This window comes from Myotis daubentonii, chromosome 4 (genome assembly GCF_963259705.1).
Source record: "Myotis daubentonii chromosome 4, mMyoDau2.1, whole genome shotgun sequence".
NCBI classification, from domain to species: domain Eukaryota; kingdom Metazoa; phylum Chordata; class Mammalia; order Chiroptera; family Vespertilionidae; genus Myotis; species Myotis daubentonii.
The window spans coordinates 50,520,358-50,540,537 of record NC_081843.1 but is presented as its reverse complement, the minus strand read 5'-3'; positions in this window follow the sequence as shown (position 1 = coordinate 50,540,537).

The window sequence follows — 20,180 nt, the reverse complement described above, 5'->3', positions numbered from 1 at the left end:
TCTGAGTTATTTTAGAGCCATAACTAGAAAGTCAGTCAGGTCTTCAGAAGATGGTAATATGGGCAAGCATTCTATATAGCAGCTTAATGCTTACAACTTAAAGACTTTCTTCAACTAACACAGCCTTGTATGGAAGTAAAATGGATTCTACCCATAAGGTGTGATTAGAAGGTCACAGGATAATGTTTCCACTAAAACAACAACAACAAAACATGCCCTTAACAATTTTATCTGAAATAGTTAGAAATTTGCTCCTTTAGATTGTTTTGATTTTGTGTTCTCAGGAGTCTTTTGTTATAATGCAAATACCTATGAGCAGACTCTTACATTTGTATTTGTACCGGCTAATACCTTAAGAGTCAATGGCAATAAATAGAAAAAAAGAAGCAATAGAAACAATGTAAAAACCCTGCAGTGCAGTCGGTTCTAAATACACACACACACACACACACACACACACACACACACAGAGAGAGATTTTTGATATGCCATCTCCCTGGAGAATCACTTCATAAATTACAGAAAACCAAAATGGGCAATTTTTATTTATTTATTTATTTATTTATTTATTTATTTATTTATTTATTTTTATTGCTTAAAGTATTACAAAGGGTATTACATAAGTATCCATTTTATCCCCCCGCCCTAGACAGTCTCCTAGCCTCCCCTATCACCCAGTGTCTTATGTCCATTGGTTATGCTTATATGCATGCATACAAGTCCTTTAGTTGATCTCTTACCCCCCTACCTCCTGCCCCCCAACCCTCCCGGCCTTCCCGCTGCAGTTTGACAATCTGTTTGAGGCAGCTCTGCCTCTGTATCTATTATTGTTCAAAAGTTTATAATGGTCTCTATTGTCCATGAATGAGTGAGATCATGTGGTATTTTTCCTTTATTGACTGGCTTATTTCACTTAGCATAATGCTCTCCAGTTCCATCCATGACGTTGCAAATGGTAAGAGTTCCTTCCTTTTTACAGCAGCATAGTATTCCATCGTGTAGATGTACCACAGTTTTCTAATCCATTCATCTACTGATGGGCACTTAGGCTGTTTCCAGATCTTAGCTATGGTGAATTGTGCTGCTATGAACATAGGGGTGCATGTATCCTTTCTGATTGGTGTTTCTGGTTTCTTGGGATATATTCCTAGAAGTGGGATCACAGGGTCAAATGGGAGTTCCATTTTCAGTTTTTTAAGGAAACTCCATACTGTCTTCCATAGTGGCTGCACCAGTCTGCATTCCCACCAGCAGTGCACAAGTGTTCCTTTTTCTCCACATCCTCTCCAGCACTTGTCATTTGTTGATTTGTTGATGATAGCCAGTCTGACAGGTGTGAGATGGTACCTCATTGCTGTTTTGATTTGCATCTCTCGGATGATTAGTGACTTTGAGCATGTTTTCATGTCTCTTGGCTTTCTGGATGTCCTCTTTTGAAAGGTGTCTATTTAGGTCCTTTGCCCATTTTTTGATTGGATTGTTTATCTTCCTTTTGTTAAGTTGTATGAGTTCCCTATAAATTTTGGAGATTAGGCCCTTATCAGATATGACATTGGCAAATATGTTTTCCCACACAGTGGGTTTTCTCGTTGTTTTGTTGATGGTTTCTTTTGCTGTGCAGAAGCTTTTTATTTTGATGTAGTCCCATTTGTTCATTTTTTCTTTAGTTTCAAGTGCCCTAGGAGCTGTATCAGTGAAGAAATTGCTTCGGCATATGTCTGAGATTTTCTTGCCTTTGGATTCTTCTAGAATTTTTATGGTATCCTGTCGTACATTTAAGTCCTTTATCCATTTTGAGTTTATTTTTGTGTATGGTGTAAGTTGGTGGTCTAGTTTCATTTTCTTGCATATATCTGTCCAATTTTCCCAACACCATTTATTGAAGAGACTATCTTGGCTCCATTGTATGTTCTTGCCTCCTTTGTCAAATATTAATTGAGCATATTGGTTCGGGCCGATTTCTGGGCTCTCTATTCTATTCCATTGATCTATATGCCTATTCTTGTGCCAGTACCAGGCAGTTTTGAGAACAGTGGCTTTGTAATACAACTTGATATCTGGTATTGAGATCCCACCTACTTTGTTCTTTTTCAGGATTGCTGCAGCTATTCGGGGTCTTTTTTTATTCCAGATGAATTTTTGAAAAGTTCGTTCTAGATCTCTGAAGTATGCTGTTGGTACTTTAATGGGAAGTGCGTTGAATTTATAGATTGCTTTGGGTAGTATGGACATTTTAATGATGTTGATTCTACCAATCCATGAACACGGTATGTTCTTCCATCTGTTTATGTCTTCCTCTATGTCTTTTTTCAACGTCCTGTAGTTTTCTGAGTAGAGGTCTTTTACCTCTTTAGTTAAGTTTATTCCTAGGTAGCTTAGTTTTTTCGGTGCAATGGTAAACGGGATTGTTTTTATAATCTCTCTTTCTGAAAGTTCACTATTGGTGTATAGAAATGCCTCAGATTTCTTGGGGTTATTTTTGTATCCTGCTACATTGCCAAATTCATGTATTAAGTCTAGTAGCTTTTTGATGGAATCTCTAGGGTTTTGTATGTATAATATCATGTCGTCTGCAAATAAGGACAGTTTTACTTCCTCTTTTCCAATTTGGATGCCTTTTATTTCTTCTTCTTGCCGAATTGCAATGGCTAACACTTCCAGTACTATGTTGAACAGGAGTGGTGAGAGGGGGCATCCCTGTCTTGTTCCTGTTCTTAGGGGAAATGGTGTTAGTTTTTGTCCGTTGAGTATGATGTTGGCTGTGGGCCTGTCATATATGGCTTTTATTATGTTGAGGTATGATCCTTCTACTCCCACCTTGCTGAGAGTTTTTATCAAAAATGGGTGTTGAATTTTGTCAAATGCTTTTTCTGCATCAATTGATATGACCATGTGGTTTTTTTCTTTCAATTTGTTTATGTGATGTATCACGTTTATTGATTTGCGGATATTGTACCATCCTTGCATCCCTGGGATAAATCCTACTTGGTCATGGTGTATGATCTTTCTGATGTACTGCTGGATCCGATTTGCTAAGATTTTGTTGAGGATTTTGGCATCTATGTTCATGAGGGATATTGGCCTGTAATTCTCTTTCATTGTGTTGTCTTTACCTGGTTTTGGTATTAGGGTGATGCTGGCTTCATAGAATGAGCTTGGAAGTGTTCCTTCCTCTTGAATTTTTTGTAGTAGTCTGAGGAGGATAGGTTTTAGTTCTTCCTTGAATGTTTGGTAAAACTCCCCTGTGAAGCCGTCTGGTCCTGGGCTTTTGTTTGATGGAAGCTTTTTGATGACTGCTTCAATTTCTTCCATAGTTATTGGCCTGTTGAGATTTTTAGATTCTTCCAGATTGAGTTTTGGAATGCTGTATTTTTCTAGGAATTTGTCCATTTCCTCCAGGTTGTCTAGTTTGTTGGAGTAAAGCTGTCCATAGTATTTTTTAACAATCATTTGTATTTCTGTGGGGTCTGTTGTTATTTCGCCTCTATCGTTTCTGATTTTATTTATTTGGGTCCTCTCTCTCTGCTTCTTGGTGAGTCTGGCTAGAGGTTTATCAATCTTGTTTATCCTTTCAAAGAACCAGCTCTTGGTTTCATTGATTTTCTGTATTGTTTTTTTGGTCTCTATGTCATTTATTTCTGCTCTAATCTTTATTATCTCCTTCCTTCTGCTCACTCTGGGGTTTTCTTGTTGCTCTCTTTCTAATTCTTTGAGTTGTAGAGTTAGATGATTTACTACCATTTTTTCTTGTTTTTTGAGATAGGCCTGTAGAGCTATAAACTTCCCTCTCAGGACTGCTTTCAATGTGTCCCATAGGTTTTGGATTGTTGTGTTTTCATTGTCATTAGTTTCCAGGATGTTTTTAATTTCTTCTTTGATCTCATTGGTAACCCAATCAATATTTAATAGCATGCTATTCAGCTTCCAGGTGTTTGAGTATTTTGGGTTGTTTTTATTGTAGTTTATTTCTAATATTATGCCATCGTGGTCTGCGAAGACGCTTTTTATGATTTCAATCTTCTTGAATTTGGGGATACTTTGCTTGTGACCCAATATGTGGTCTATTTTTGAATATGTCCCATGAGCACCTGAGAAGAACGTATATTCTCTGGCTTTGGGGTGAAGTGTTCTGAAGATGTCTATTAAGTCCATCTGATCTAGTGAGTCATTTAGGATTGCTGTATCTTTGCTGGTTGTTTGTCTATAGGACTTATCCAGTGCTGTCAATGGTGTATTAAAGTCCCCTACTATGATTGTATTGTTGTCGATCTCTCCTTTGATATTTTCCAGGAGTTTTTTTATGAATTTGGGTGCTCCTACATTGGGTGCATATATGTTTACCAGGGTTATATCTTCTTGTTGTATTGATCCCTTTAGTATTATGAAGTGACCTTCCTTATCTCTTGTTAAGGCCTTCACTTTGAGGTCTATTTTGTCCGATATAAGTATTGCTACCCCAGCTTTCTTTTCCTTTCCATTTGCCTGAAAGATATTTTTCCATCCTTTCACTTTCAGTCTGCGTGAGTCCCTTCTAATGAGGTGGGTTTCTTGTAGACAGCAGATGTATGGGTCATGTTTTTTTATCCATTCAGCCACTCGATGTCTTTTGGTTGGAGCATTTAGTCCGTTTACGTTTAAAGTTATTATTGAAAGGTACTTGTTTGTAGCCATTTCTTTTTTTGTGTGGCTGTTTTCTTTCTGAGCTTTTTATTTCTTATTTTTATACCAGTCCCTTTAACATTCCTTGCAGTGCTGGCTTGGTGGTGACAAACTCCCTTAGCCTTTTTTTGTCTGTGAAGCTTCTTATTTCCCCTTCAAGTTTGAATGATAGCCTTGCTGGATAGAGTATTCTTGGATTCAGTCCTTTGCTTTGCATCACTTTGTAAATTTCAGTCCATTCTTTTCTGGCCTGATGTGTTTCTGTTGAGAAGTCATTTGACAATCTAATGGGAGATCCCTTGTATGTAACTTTCCGTCTCTCTCTTGCAGCCTGTAAGATTCTCTCTTTGTCCTGAACATTTGCCATGGTGATTATGATGTGTCTTGGTGTGGGTCTTTTCGGGTTCACCTTGTTTGGGACTCTCTGGGCTTGTGTGACTTTTTTCTTCCCCACCTCAGGAAAGTTTTCTGATATTATTTCTTCAAGTAGGTTTTCTAATCCTTGTTCATCCTTCTGTTGTTCTGGTACTCCTATTATTCGTATGTTGTTTCGTTTCATGTTGTCCCAAAGCTCCCTTAGGCTCTCCTCCTGTCTTTTAATTTTTTTCTCCAATTGCAGTACATTTTGGGTGTGTTTTGCTTCCTTGTCTTCTAATTCACTTATTCGGTCCTCCGCTTCTCCTAGTCTACTGTTGATACTTTCAATGGAGTTTTTCATTGCAGCTATATCACTCTTCATTTCTTCTTGGGTCTTACTTAGGTTGTTGATTTTTTCATCTGTTTCTTCTAGCTTCTTCCATATGTTATCGATTTTTTTCATCTGTTTCTTCTAGCTTCTTCCATATGTTATCGATTTTTTCATCTGTTTCTTCTTGCTTCTTGCAGAGGTTGTCTATTTTTTCCTCCATCCGGTTTATGCACTCTAGGATCCTTATTCTGAATTCTTTATCTGTCATGTTGCATGCCTCTGTATTACTTAGCTGCTTTTCTGGAGAGTCCTCCTTCTCTTTCCTTTGGGGGTTTCTTTGTCTACCCATGTTTGATCTCACTGACATATCTAGACGTTGAGTTGTTCAGTGGTTGCTCCCTTGGTGGCAGTGACTCCTTGGTCTGTGGTTGCTCTTTGGGCGGTTGCGGTAGCAGCTGCTCTTCAGTTGTCAGCAGCTCCTCTGGTGGGTGCTGTTCACAGCTGTGGTGGCTCTTCCGGCTGGTGGGGCGAGGTTTCACATACAGCTGCTGTTCCTCAGCAGAGGATGAGGTGCTCAGGAGGTTGCTGTTGCTTGGATCTGCTGCGTTGATTTAAAGGCACAAAATACAACACAACAAGGCACCACATACCAGGCACTATACACAAATATATTCACGATATTAATAACCCAAATTAAAGGTGACCACCTGAATTAAGAGAATTAGGGGATAAGGAAGAAGGAAGAGAAAAAGATAAAAGAGAAAAAGGAAAAGAAAAGTAGGGACCAAAAAAAGGGAGTGCAAAAATTAAATTTGGAAAAAGGAAGGGGGAAAATAAAAGCGAGAAAAGAAAAGAAAAAAAAAAAGAGCGAAAAGAGAGAATGAAGTGGAAGAGGGAAGAGACTTTTTATATGAGGAGAGTACTCCTATAGAACAGCCATTAATCCCAACAAATTCCAGCAACAGCTCCCTGGATATGAATGCAAACTAGAAACAACCAATAATATAACGATGAAAATAGAATGGTGAACACTAATCCCAAAATAAAATAAAGAAAAAATAAAATGGCACTTTAAAAAATGGTAAAATGGTAGCAGTAATAATACTGGTTAAAAATAAGAAGGTAGTAATTAAAAGGGTAAAATCAGGTGATGGAAAAAGAAGAAAAGAAAGAAAAAAAAAGAACAGAAAAAAAAGAATGAAAAAAAATTGGTTTCTTAGTTAAAAAGTGAAAAAAGAAAAAAAAATTGCAGTAGTGGAGGTCCTTCGTTTCTTCTGTTCTTCAGTGTGGCTCGCCTTAGACCTTCCAGGTATTCAGGAGAGTGTTGAGTTTCCCTGCGATATACTGTTCCTCTGTGTTGTAAACCACAGTCCTTATTTTAAAGCATGCCACATTTATTTCCCAGACTGCCTTATTTTGTGTTTAGCAAAGAGTCAGTTTGTGGGTCAGCCTCTGGGTGGCAGTGTTCTGGGGTTGGCCTCTGAGGCTATAGGGCCTCTCTGTCCAGTGGAAGTTCACTGCCCAGAGCTGACTGCGTAATAGTTAGTTACCGGCGCTATGTTGTTGCTGGGATTGAAAATCCCCCTATAGGCCAGACCCTGTTAACTCCCAGGGACTGATCAGGTTATCTTAATCCTTGATCTCGTACAGGGTGGAATCTGGGTGTGGCTGTGCTCCTTGCCTGGGGGCTGGGGGGAGGAGACTCACTCTCAGGAGCGGGTGGCTGCCCCAGTCCTGGGCTCAGGGGTGTCTCAGCACTCAATTCACTACCACCTCTCCCGGCTCCCCCTCTTTCCCCAGTCTCTCCCCAGATTCCACTCCTCAGCACACTCTCCCTCTCTTCAGCACAGGTGAGTGTCTGTATCCGAAATGTCCCATGACCAGGATTCAGTGAAAACAAACAAACAAATGCCGGCCGAGGAAATGGGGAAGACTTGGTTTCTGTAAGCTTCTTCTCTTACCGGGACTGCATGGTCAGGTCAGCTCTTCAGGCTGCCCCCTTTAGGCTCAGTCCTCCGTGATCACAGAACCCAGCTCTCAATTTCCCTGGCGGCGGCAGGAATCCCGCGGTTCTCCTTTCCCCCGTCAGGGGCTGTGCCTGTCCCAAGGGACGCGGCTGTCTGCCACGCGGTCTCCCTCCGACTCTCTGGGCTCAGAGGTCTGGCAAACTTTCCTGTTGGGCTATATTTCTTAAACTGGGCATCAGAGTAATATGAAAATCAAAGCAGAAGGAAACACTGGAACACGAATCCACATGTCCACTTTGAAAATCCACTATGTCTATAACTAAACATGATGCATGGAGACCACTTAACTTCACAGATCCTGAGGTCTACCCCTTCCACCATCACTGTGGTATGGCACATAACCCCTCTGTTTAGAAACTACCATCTCCTCACACCCTTAAGCATCATGGGCCCGTAGTATGGTACCAGATGAGAGTCCCAATGGAGAACCACAGGCACTTACTTTGGTAACACGAGAATCTGCACGATAAAGATGCAGAAGAAAATGAGGCAAGCACAGGTCACGTAATATTTGAACGCTGGCAGTGCCGTGGCTCGGTACTAAGGGGGAGAAGGAGGAAACTGTGAGTGGCAGTTCAGTAAGAGCAGGGCTGTAGCAGTCATCTAGCAGCCTAACTCTACCCAGTTCATGCATCACACTCCTGCATTATAGAGTGTGGGACAAACGAGCTGAGGACGATGGCTGTTCATCCCCGGCAATGAGTACTTCCTCCCTCCAAATGACCAAAATGGGCAATTTTTATTGTGTAAATGAGGCTATCTATTGAAAATGGGATGTTTCACATACAATCCAGACTCTTATATTCATTTGAAAAAAAAAACAGATAATATGGAAACTGCCTACATTTTCTCATAGTAATAATTAGTCAGTGCTAAGTAGTGGCTACTCCTGTTAGATGAGGCATGCAGTATTCTATTTGTCACAGTCCTTATCCCTACCTATTATTGTTCTTGTGACTATGAGAAATGTCAGTTACTATTTACCACTGTATTTTTACTGGAGCTTTTCTATAATCAAGAAATATTTCTTATAATTATATCTGCATCTAAAAGTGGAAGAGAAAATACTGCCTAGGTAGGGCATTTCCAAAATATGGGAAAAGCACATGGTAAAGATTTCTGGTGTTCACCAACATCAGTGTTTTCCTGCCTTTCCTGGGCCCTACATTTCCCAGTCCTTTTGGATCTTAACCAATAGAATATGAGCAAGTGACATAATAATATAGGTTGAAAGGATTAAAAATGGATGTACCTTCTTCATACTTTTTCCTCTAGCAAAGTGCAAAATATTCAATGGAGGACTAGGGAATGGTGGAGCCACAGAGTTGCAGTGGACTGGATCCCTGAATGACAGCACGGAGCACAGCTTTCTACTGTGCTCTGTAACATGTGAGAAAAGTAGTATGTTAAGTCACTGATATTTGTTTGTTACAGTAGTTAGTTGTCTTGACTGCCTGAACTAAAACAGAATGTACATTTTTATGGAAGTGAAAAATAACTTACAAGTTTAATAAGCAACAAAGTTTGTCTTCCACTGCTTCATTAATTCACATTACCTTTCAGGCCTTGGTAGCATCAAACCCCAGAATAAGAAGCTAAAGATCTGTCAAGTTTGTTTATCTTTTCAAAGAACCAACTCTTGGTTTTATTAATTTTTTTATTGTTTTCCTGTTCTCTATTTCATTTATTTCTGCTCTAATCCTTATTATTTCTTTCTGTTTGCTAAATTTGGGCTTAGTTTTTCTTTTTTTTTTCCTAGTTCCTTGAGAACTAGAAAGTTAGGTTCTAGTTAGGTTGTTAACTTGAGATCTTTCCTTTTTCTTGATGTATGAAGATAAGGTGTGGATGAAGAAAGATGGGTTATAACATTGGCAGCTCAAACAAGATTGGCTTGGGAAGCCAAGACTTGTAGAAATGGGACACAAGGTGTGTGCCTGGAGAGGGTAGGGAGAGGTATAAACAGAGAAAGTCTATTTCACAACTTTTCTCAGAGCTGGCCCTGGCTGATTGCTTGTATTCTCCTCCTCCATTCAATGACCTCTCCCTCCCACATACATATTCTTTCTCTTTTATATTCAATCTATGCATATCACTTGTACTTTTTACTTATTGATCTTGAAATATCCTTTGGATAGTGGAGTTGTTTTATATATTCTCTGTCAAAATGAAATGATGAATTTAAGATTCATGGCATAGCCATTAAGGATGATAATGCTATCCTAGCTTCCTGACTGAAGAGATTCTGTGTTTGGGAGAAAATGATGGAAATCTACAGCAGGAATTTCAATTGGCTTGAATTAGCTTTTTGGAAACAACACAGACTCACCCAGACTGAATCAACAAAAGTAGGTTAATTATAAAAAGAAACAAAAATAGAGATCTCACGGGAATTCAAGAGCAGAAACAAGCAAATCCCACAAAGAAAAGAGTTGATTTGGGGAAAACTCTAGGAAATTCTGCAGCAAAATCCAAACACAGGGGACTCATTTACTCTCTATAACATAGTGTAAGTTTAAGGTATATTGTGTGTTCATTTGATAAACTTGCATATTGCAAAATGATTAGCTGACTCCTCCATCACATCACATAATTACCATTCATTTGTTGATATGGATGCTTAATTCTCCATTACTAATTGGTTTGCGAAATATCTACTCCATAACGTCTACTTACTAATCCTTTCTTCTTTTAACTTCTATTTGTGTATAACTCTATTTCATGACACTTATCTATGTGAACTTTAGCTTCAATTCAATAGCACCTTGGGCTCCTTTACTTGCCTGTGTCAAGCCCAGTCACTATGGATGGGTGGAGAGAAGGAAATGTGATACTGATAACTACCTGAAGCAGAAGGGTTGTGGTCCATGCAAGCACTGGAACTGACATTACCAAGCTGCACAGATCTGTGTATGTAGTTTTATCAGTGTTTATGTTGAAGCTTATATGATTAGGCAAGTCAGGATGTATGCATTTTTCTGTAATTAATCATAAACACTGGCCACAGCTAAATGTATGAGAATAACTACTTGTCCCCAGCAGCGCTCATTATCTAAAATGAATATCCACCTTTCAAACCTTCATCTACCAAACCTACCTGCCATGTACATATCCAGTAGTTTTTAAAATATAGGTAACTTAACATATTTTTGATAAAGAATATATGCAAATCAGAATTTTTAAATACTACACAAGGATACCCAATAAAACATTGTCTCCCAGACTATCTACCCCAGCCTCCCATTCCCTTTCCATAACCGTTGTGCTTCCTAATCTATATACGTAAAAGCCTAAGCAATCATTCGACTGGTAGCTATGACACGTACTGACCACCAGGGGACAGACGCTTAACGCACAGGCATGGAAACATGGAACAGACTGATGAATCTCAGAAGGAAGGGGAGAGGGGAGAGGGCAGGAAGAGATTAACCAAAGATCTTATATGCATACTAGAGGCCCAATGCGTGAATTCATGCATGGGTGGAGTCCCACGGTCTAATAGGCAATTGGGGCCAATTGGGCCATCTCACCCAGTCCCAATTGGGGCCGATCGGGGCCAGCTGGCCAGGGGGAGGGACCACAGGAGGTTGGCTGTGGGAGCGCACTGACCACCACGGGGCAGCTCCCTGTGTTGGAGAGCCGGTTTGGCCTGCAGGAATCAGGCCAAACCAGCTCTCCAACATTTCCCGAAGGGTCCCGGATTGCAAGAGGGCACAGGCCAGGCCGAGGGATCCCACAGGTGCATGAATCCATGTACTGGGCCTCTAGTCCTATCTAATAAAAGAGAAAAATGGTAATTGGCGTACGACGATACCCTTTTCATTGGCTAATCAGGGCTATATGCAAATTAACTGCCAACTAAGATTGGCAGTTAACTGCCAACATAGGCGCAATGCTGGGAGGCGAAAGGGGAAGGAGGGAAGAAGCTGCCTGCCGCTGACTGCAATCGGAAACCCAGGCGGCAGCCAAGAGCCAGAGAACCAAGCTGCCTTTGCTCGGAGAAGCCAGGCCTCCTTTGCCGGCTTCTGTGATAAGAGAACCTGGCCGCCTTTGTCGGCCCTGGGCCAGTAATGGGAGAAGCTGGGTGGGGCAGGGAAGAGGCGGATGTCTGCCTGGCTTCTCAGATCACTGATCACCAGTGATGGGAGAACACCCAGAGGCGGGGCCAGAGGCCAGGCTGCATAGCTGCCTGGGGACACCATCTGGACCCCAGGGGCGACGCAGCCAGGCCCCAGAAGGAGACCCAGGGCCCGGGGCTGAGTTGCAGCTGTGGTACGCAATCCAGTGCCTGGGCTGAGGAGACCCAGAAGGAGACCCAGGAGCCTGGGCTGTTTTTGCCGCTGGGGCACGCAATCCAGTGCCCAGGCTGAGGAGACCCAGGGCCCGGGGCTGTGTCGCAGCTGGGGCACGCCATACGGTCTGGGGGCGATACAGCCAGGCCCCAGAAGGAGACCCAGGCACCAGGGCTGTATCGCTGCTGGGGCACGCGATCCAGTACCTGGGCTGAGGAGACCCAGAAGGAGACCCAGAGGCCTCGCAAGAGGAGAGTCTCCATGGTCAGATGGCGTGGTGTCGGGACAGGAATAAAGACCCGAGGTGACTCAGATGCCTGGCCACAGGGTTAGACCAGCCAGCAGGGCCTTTCAGTTGGGACTGGGGTGGGGGTGGGGCGAGGGAGGCAAGCCGGAAATAGAGAACTACAACTCCCAGGAGGCTTAGCGGCCAGGGCCTGGGTGCCTGGCTGTGAAATCGGATGGGCTGTAGTTTCGCAAGCCACTTTAAACTAGAGGCTTGCAAGGTTGGAAGTTCTGCGTTGGGAGCCAGGGAGCAATGGAGCTGGAGCAGAGAGAGGGGTCCATGGCAGCTGTGGGCTTTGAGGAGTTCTCAGCACCTCCCAGGTGGGAGCTGGCGCTGCCTCCGCTGAAGGTGGTCACATCCTGGAGAGCGAGCTTGAGACCGAAGTGGAGTTCCTGTCTGGGGGTCTGGGCAGCTCCAGCCTCCAGGAGCAAGACGAAGAGGAGGAGGCAGCCTGAGGCCAGCAAGGGCGGCGCCAACAGGAACTCAATCGCAGGAAGTACCAGGCGCTGGATCGGCGCTGCAGGGAGATTGAGCAGGCGAAGGAGGGGGTCCTGAACAGGCTCCATCAGATGATATAGAGGATAACATGGAGACTCCAGCAGGAGCGGAGGTTCCTCATGAAGGTGCTGGACTCCTACGGTGACAACTACCGGGCCAGCCAGTTCACCATCTTACTGGAGGACGAGGGCAGCCAGGGCAGAGACGCCCCCAACCCAGGCAACGCTGAGAACGAGCCTCCAGAGAAAGAGGGGCTGTCCCCACCCAGGAGGACGCCAGCGCCCACAGAAGCCAGCAACCCGGCCCCTGGTGAGGGGCCCAGCAGTTGGAAGAGGCGGCGAGTGCCATAGGAAGGGCACTGGGCAGGAGTCCCACTGACTCCGGAGCTGGCCCCCATGCAGATAAAGGTGGAGGAAGACTTTGGCTTCTAAGCCCTCGAGGCTCTGGACTTAAGTTGGGTTTCTCGGGGGCCAGACAAGCTGCTGCCCTACCCCACCCTAGCCAGCTCCCCCTTTGACTGACCCCCCAATAAATGGACCCAATGCAAAAAAAAAAAAAAAAAAAAAAGCTTATAGAGGCATGTTTATAGGATCAAATAGTATAAATATAGATGTAACAGGACAATAAAAAGAGAACCTGGCTATGATGATAACCTGAATGCTGCCTTTGTGTCATTCCTTCTTTGGGAACCCCTGGACCTGCTGGGGCTGGACCCCAACATTCCTCTTCTTATAAGGACTTCAGTGAGATGGGCTAAGGGTCCCACTGGAACTGCCACAATTTAATGTAATCCCCTCTTTAAAGATCTTATCTCCATATACAGGTACATTCTGAGGTTCTGGGGATTAGGATTTTAACATACATTTTGTTGATTACCCAAATCAGCCCTTAACAACCAGCATGTTTCAGAAAGTAGATTCCTACAGGGTTATTTACCAAACATTCAGAAGTATTTTTAAAAGAGCTAAGCCCCTCGCCCACCGTGTGGGCCCCTCCCAGCGAAGAGCGAAGGCCTGGGTTCCGGGCACCGGAGGAAAACTGGTGCCAGCAGCCAGGGGAAGGGGCCCCCAAGGGGCCCCAGATTGCGAGAGGGCACAGGGTGGGCTGAGGGACCCACCCGAGTGCACAAATTTTTGTGCACCGGGCCTCTAGTTTCTATATAAATATATTTAAATGTAAATGAATAATGGTAGCCTTAGAAGGAAAATAGGGGAGAAAAGCAATACTACCAAATTTGCTTGGATAATTGTCAGTTGTCTATAGACCTGAAGAACAGGCTTATTTTGTTTCCCGTGGACCCTAATGAGTTTCACTGTCCAGCTAAAAACCTCAGAAAGGAAATTCCACAGTCCATGCCTGAGTTCCTCCACTACATCCCAGCAACTTATCTTTGTTCAAGTCAGGTAGCACCTATTAGCCTCCCCTCAATATATGTGTGAATTGGTGAGTTAAAGCCAGCTGGTGCCTCTTCCAAAGAGCGAGCAGATCTTACACAAAAACTGTCCTATTATATAAAATTGCTGCCAGAAGGAAAATCTGTCCACTCAGAGGAGACCCACAGAAGCCCAGCCTGATAAATCAGAATCCCATCTAGACCGTTTGTCCTCCCAACATCATTTATATACCCCAGCACATGGTTCTCTCTCCAAATAACAAATGCTGAAGTTCTGAGTCAAAAGAGATTGTAATGCTTCAGGAAATTCCATAAACCTTTTGTTGATGGAAGTAATATCACCTCTCTACTCCCATGACACAAAAATCTCTGGAATTATTAATGACCATCTAAAACCACTATGGTGCCCTAACTGGTTTGCTCAGTGGATAGAGCGTCAGCCTGTGGACTCAAGGGTACCAGGTTTGATTCCGGTCAAGGGCATGTACCTTGGTTGCAGACACATCCCCAGTAGGGGGTGTGCAGGAGGCAGCTGATCGATGTTTCTTTCTCATCGATGTTTCTGGCTCTCTATCCCTCTCCTTTCCTCTCTGTAAAAAATCAATAAAATATATTTTAAAAAGTGAATAAATAAATAAATAAAACCACTATGGGAATTCTAAGATTCTTGCCTCCACATGTACTCTCTCTTACCTTTTGAGTCCAGGTAATATTCTTCTGTTTGCCTCCCCTCTACTCCATTCCCAATTCTGCAGCTATTTATTATACTGCCTAATAAGAAGAAGCTAATCTCATCACACCCCCAAAATAGGAAAGATATTGTTAGCCCTCTGGAAACGGATACCCTGACACTTCTTAATGACAATCTGGTTATCTACTTACTTGTGTAAATGACACCTCATTGGAACACAGCCACACTCATTTGTTTACATATTATCTGTGATTACTTTGTGCTTCAAAAGCAGCAACAGACACTATATGGCCCACAAAGATTAAAATATTTACCATCTTGCCCTTTATAGAAAAAGTTTTTTGAGCCATGGTCTAGGCCAGTAATGGCGAACCTATGGCACGCGTGTCAGAGGTGACACGTGAACTCATTTTTTTGGTTGATTTTTCTTTGTTAAATGGCATTTAAATATATAAAATAAAGATCAAAACTATAAGTATTTGTTTTACTACGGTTGCAAATATCAAAAAATTTCTATATGTGACACGGCACCAGAGTTAAGTTAGGGTTTTTCAAAATGCTGACATGCTGAGCTCAAAAGGTTCGCCATCACTGGTCTAGACAGTGGTTCTCAACCTTCTGGCCCTTTAAATACAATTCCTCATGTTGTGACCCAACCATAAAATTATTTTCATTGCTACTTCATAACTGTAATGTTGCTACTGTTATGAATCATAATGTAAATATCTGATATGCAGAATGGTCTTAGGCGACCCCTGTGAAAGGGTCATTCAACCGCCAAAGGGGTCGTGACCCACAGGTTGAGAACCGCTGGAGAAAGTTTGATGGAATACTCCATTATAAGTGTGCTTTCAGTAAAATACATAAGACATGACAGAGAGTGGTCTTAAAAATATTTATTGCTGGTGTTTGGAAAATTGGACAGGCACATGCCAAAAAATGAAACTAAACCACCAACTTACAACATACACAAGAATAAACTCAAAAATGGATGAAAAACTTACATGTAAGTCACAAAACCATACAAATCTTAGAAGAAAACATAGGCAATAAAATCTCAGACATCTCTCGTAGCAACATTTTTGCCAATATATCTCCTTGGGCAAGCAAAACAAAGGGAAAAAATAAACAAATGGGACTATATCAAAGCAAAAGCTTCTGCACAGCAAAGGAAACCATCAACAAAATGAAAAGGAAACTCACCATATGGCAGAATATATTTGCCAATAATACATCTGATAAAGGGTTCATTTCCCACCATCATTTGGTGAAAGTCAGGGGAGAGGGAGGACAGGGGCTGCTGGGTGGAGGTGGGAAAAGAAGAGGAAATGGGGACATCTGTAATAGTGTTAACAATAAAAATAAAGTTAAAAAATATAAATATGTTTATGGCTTTTCTAGCTTACAGCCCAGCGTTAGCCAGGTTCCAGGTAGTTCACAGATTCAACAGTAACATCAGAAATCCAGGATCTTTACCATCTTCCATTTTCAGAAGGATGACTTACCACTTCAGATGGTAACTCACTTTCCAGATGGCTATAATAGCTACAAGCACCTCATAGGACTGCACCCAAAAAGGAAGAAAAGTAAAGGGCAAAAGAGTCTTTCTTAGAGAGAAACCAAGATGGCAGCATAGGTAATCACCTATACTTGCTGCCTCTCACAACCACATCAAAATTACAACTAAAGGACAAAACAACTACTACCCAGAACCTCGGGAAAGCTGGCTGAGTGGAAATGCCACAACTAGAGAGGTGAAGAAAGCTCACTGAGACTGGTAAGAGTTGCAGAGGCGCGGAAAATGCTGGCACCTGGATGTGCTGTTCTTTAAGCCAGGAGGGAGATACAAGCTCCCGCTTGCTCTGAACTCCAATTCCGGGTGAGACTCTGGGGGACCCAGACACATACGGGGAGAAACTGGATTGTCTGGCATGGGGACAGGAACATAAGGGCAGCTTACTCTTAGAGGTGCTCCCAGCGAGCATTGTTCCTACACGGCGTGTGGGACACGGAGAACCAGGGACTTCTCTGGTCCAGGGCAGCCAATGCTGTTTGCTCTGCCCTGGTGATTCCCAGAGACCCCGCCCCACCCAATTTACAACCACACCCAAGCTGTGTGCATTGGCTTTTGCATATCAATGGCCTGTCCTTTCACCTAAAACAAACAGCAGCTGGGTCAGAGAGCCCCAGAGCTTCCAAAAGGCCCAAGACCCAGCAGCAGCAGCCTGACTTGCTTCACAGCTGGGCCTCGTCTGGGCACTTCCAAACCCCATACAAAGGGGAGGAATCTGCAGATGTCTCTGTAGCTCCTGCTGGGTGGCCCCAGACAGTGGCTGACCTTGCACCTCCTTGGAGATCTAAGAGTCAGTGTATCCAGTGGTCAGAGTGAGACCATACCGGATTACCACTCTTCACATCCATAAGAGACACACTCAAGGGGCAGACTCAGTGAGCACCAAAGCCCCACTGAAGCAAGTCCTGCCCCAAAAGGGTGTATCTTGTGCAACATATCTTCCAGTGTAGACACAGCTGGTGATCACAGCCAATTGGCCTGGAGGTCAAATCCTCCCAGTGATACCAACAGCAATCAAGGGTTAACTACAACAAGACTGTGCAAACAGCCCACAAAGGGGTGCACCAAGAGTGTCCACCTCAGGTGACTGGGGAAGCTGAGCCACTGGGCCCTATAGGACACCAACCACACAAGGCCACTCTATTAACTCAAGGAGACTTAGCAGTACATAGAAACAAACACAGGGAAGCAGCCAAAATGCCGAGACAAAGAAACAAGTCAAAAACAAAAGAAATGGGATGAAAGCAAAATACTGGATATAGAGTTCAAAACCACAGTAATAAGGTTACTCAAGAATCTTCTAGAAACCTCTGAGAAATTTAGTGAGACCCTGGAGGATATAAAAAAGGACCAATCAGAAATTAAGCACACACTGACTAAAATAAAGAATAATATACAGAGATCCAACAGCAGATGAGAGGATCCCAAGAATCAAGTCAAAGATTTGAAATATGAAGAAGCAAAAAACACCCAACCGGAAAAGCAAAAAGAAAAAAGAATCCAAAAATATGAAGATAGTGTAAGGAACCCCTGGGACAGCTTCAAGCATACCAACATCTAAATTATGGGAGTGCCAGAAGAAGAGAGAGAGCAAGATATTGAAAACATATTTAAAGAAATAATGACAGAAAACTTCCCCTACCTGGTGAAAGAAATAGACTTACAAGTCCAGGAAGCGAAGAGAACCCCAAACAAGAGGAATCTAAAGAGGACCACACCAAGACACATCATAATTAAAATGCCAAGGGCAAAAGACAAAGAGAAAATCTTAAAAGCAGCAAGAGAAAAACAGTTAGTTACCTACAAGGGAGTACCCATATGACTGTCAGCTGATTTCTCAACAGAAACTATGCAGGCCAGAAGAGAGTGGCAAGAAATATACAACGTGATGAATAGCAAGAACCTACAACCAAGATTACTCTACCCAGCAAAGCTATCATTCAGAATTGATGGTCAGATAAAGAGCTTCACAGATAAGAAAAAGCTAAAGGAGTTCATCACCACCAAACCAGTATTATATGAAATACTGAAGGGTATTCTCTAAGAAAAAGAAGAAAATGGTAAAGATAAAAATTATGAACAACAAAGTGACAACAAATACATATCTATCAACAAGTGAATCTAAAAATCAAGTAAATAAAAAATCTGAAGAACAGAATAAACTTGTGAATATAATAGAATCAAGGGCATAGAAAGGGACTGGACTGATAGTTCTCGGGGGGGGCGGGGGGGTGTGGGAAGAGATTGGACAAAAATCTTACACCTATGGACGAGGACACTGGTGGGGGTAAGGACATGGGGTGGGGTGGGAAACAGGTGGAGGGGAGCTATGGGGGGAAAAAAGAGGAACAACTGTAATAATCTAAACAATAAAGATTTATTCCCAAAAAAGAGAGTCTTTCTTATGAAGTTCTTTTTAATTATGAAAGCAAAACTTTCTTTAACAAAACCCAAAAACTGTTAGTAGAAATTGGTTTGTGTGCATAGCCTTGGATCTATCACAAAGGGCATTGAGATGTAATTGCCATGATGAGTTTGAAGCCATGGATGTCATGCCTGGTTGCATATTAAAATTATCTGCAGAGTAACCAACATATTAGGAAATACCTACATCTGTGCCCTATCTAAGATCAAAATATATCAGAATCTCCGAGGTGGTTCCTAGGAGTGGCATTTTTCTTTAACGCTCAAGAAGATTCAAATAGGGGTGCCAGAAGAAGAGAGAGAGCAAGATATTGAAAACATATTTGAAGAAATAATGACAGAAAACTTCCCCTACCTGGTGAAAGAAATAGACTTACAAGTCCACGAAGCACAGAGAACCCCAAACAAGAGGAATCTAAAGAGGAATGAGTATCACTAATGAAACTAATCATGATTTATCTCCTAGACTTGAGCATGTTTCTACACGAACAATAGCAGAGTTCATTTGTCTGGGAACAAGACTGATGGCTGATGGCTTTTGGGTAGGACCAATGGTGTTTGCCACATTCATGTACATGAGCACTGAAGTAATTCAGGTAGATTGTGGGACTAAAGGGCAAGAGACTGAGCAAGAAGCCACCCAGAATCCTCAATGAATGAGGAAGGACACCAGAAAGCTTATCAGGAACAACTCCAAGAGCAGTAGAGGGTCATGATCTTCAGTGGGGGAGGAACATACACATGGAGATCACAGAAGATGAGACATGTCAAGGGAGCAAGGAATGTAGGAAAGAAAAAAGTGCTGTTTATTGGGCATAAGGAGGGTAAAGTGTCTGTGTTATTTCAAGGTCAAGGTGTCTAAAATGACCTATGAATCTAGACTTCAAAAAGAGTTATCTATAGGACATTTTGGAGAATGATAGAGGTCTACCAATAACTTCCCCAGGGAACAGGCATAAATTGAGCATGTCCCAACAAACCCTTGTCCACAGGGATGGTGCAGTCACGAGCCTGGCTGAGGCTGTTCTGTGAGATGTGTGAAATACAAAGAAAGGTAAAGGCCTGGACCCTGGGACACAACAAACATAAATCAGTCTGCCGCCAATTGTTAACAGACTGCAGCTGTATAAAATTATCCTGAACTTCTGCTAAGGATAATTGAAGTTTGAATGTTTTATTTCACATATTTTAAGCTTTGAAGGTAAAATGGAATCACACTGCTTTCAACTAAAAAGAAAAATACAATTACCAAGACAAATCCCAGTCTTCTAATTTCAGAACCCTTGGATTGAGTCCTCAATTAATCTGAAGACTGATTTGCACATGACTGGTAACCACAGAATCTGAGTGACCTTTTGGTCTCCAATGGAACACCCTGGGAAAATTGTTTTCCCTGCACTCATTTAAAAACAGTAACTGCTCCACATCATTTAAGATCCTTTGTCAAGGGAATTCAATTAACATCAGCCTGAGGTCACCTCAGGACTTCTTAAATTTTTTCATCCTGTGAACTCCCCTGAGTTTTCCATGACTCATAACAACTGTCCACAGAAAAATAAGTACACTTTTCATCTTACTGATTCTGCAGTAGCTCTGGTCTCCCCCTCAGGATTGCATCAAACCTGAAAGGAGGAAGTGCCCAGGGGGAGGCA